We start from the raw sequence: 1651 nt of genomic DNA on the forward strand, positions 1-1651 counted from the left end.
AGTTGTATGAGCCCTAATAAAACTATTAAAAAATAAATTAATTTAATTTACTTTTTAAAAAAGAACACAAACAGCTGTGGCTGTTAGGTCCATGGTTCTCTCCATCTCTGAAATATAGTTCCTCTCAGAGCCCAGCTGGAACCCTAGTGGCATAATGGGCAAGGTCATCAGTTTGAACCTACTTACTAGCTGCTCTGCAAGAAAGAGATTAGGCTGTCTACTCCCATGTAGATTTACACTCTCAAAAACTCAAGGGACAGTTCTACTTGGTCCTGTAAAGTTGCTATGTGTTATAATCAACTCGATGGTAGGGAGTTTGGTTGGTTTGGAGAAATGGGAGGGTAAGTTACAAGCTAGAGGGTAGACATAGTTTAACTTGGGTGAAGGAAAAGGCAAAATACAGTAAGAGGAATGTAATCCCAAAATGATGAATGCAGGGGAAAACATTGGAGGAGGGGAGTGTAAGAGTTATAGGGAAAAGAGGTAAATACAACCCTCCAATAATGGTGTTCTACAATACATGCATGTATAGACATGCAATCTGAACAGGTGTGGGAAAGAATACTAATGAATAGTGGCAGTTCTATCCTGTCCTATAGGGCCACTATGATTTGGCATCAACTTGATGGCAGTGAGTTTTGAGTGAAGTGAGTTACCATAGTTATAAATATAACCATGAACATGGGGGAGCATACTGGTGAAAAAGTTATAGAAATGTCTTAGATATAACCGAACAGCTTGAGGAGCTGAGTCCCTGTGCCTGGGGGCTCAAGACTATAGTGTCAAGGAACACCTAGGTCAATTGGCATAGCATAGTGCATAAAGACAGGTTTCCATAACCTATTTTGGTAAGTAGCTCATGAAAGGGCATTTAAGGTGCCACTATTGATTTCTCTGTACAGAAGGAAGAAGAATGAATAAAACTGAAGACACATGGAGAAGTTGCAAATTACGTGAATAAAAAATGACATGGACAGTGACACGGTAGGAGTCAAAGGATAGTAACAGAGTGCTCGGAGGAACTGTACTTCAACAAATCCGAAAGCCCAGAGGAAACAGACAAATTTCTCAAAACAAGCCATCGATCTAAATGAACACAGATAGACATAGAAAACGTGAACAGGCCCATGATGAAAGAAGAAACTTAACAGGCCAGTACAAAGCTCCCAACAACAAACCAACCCAAACAGCTTCATTAATGAGTTCTATCAATCATTAAGAGAAGATCTGACACCATTTCTACTCAAATAATTTCAGAATATAGAAAAGGATAGAAAACTCCCAAATTCACTTGATGAAACAAGCATCACCCTGATACCAAAATCCGGCAGGCACGTCACTGAAAATGAAACCACAGTCATTATTCCTGAGCACCGCTGCACAGTCCTCAACCAAATCCCAGGAGAGGGATCACCAAAAGGACGTCGCGATCAGGTGGAATTCACACTAGGTATGCAAGCATGACTCAACATTTGAAAAAACAATCAACACATGCACATTAAAAAAAGAAAAAAGGAGACGAAAAAGAGCTACATGATCGTATTGTTCAATCAAGAAAAGGCACTTAACAATGTCCAACATCCATTCCTGATTTGAAAAACCTCAACAAAATAGGGTGAGTCCTGGCAGGTAAATTTCCCAGTGATCCTTC

The sequence above is a fragment of the Echinops telfairi genome, unplaced genomic scaffold (genome assembly GCF_000313985.2).
Source record: "Echinops telfairi isolate 266 unplaced genomic scaffold, ASM31398v2 ScPeMD7_2291;HRSCAF=2852, whole genome shotgun sequence".
Taxonomy (NCBI): domain Eukaryota; kingdom Metazoa; phylum Chordata; class Mammalia; order Afrosoricida; family Tenrecidae; genus Echinops; species Echinops telfairi.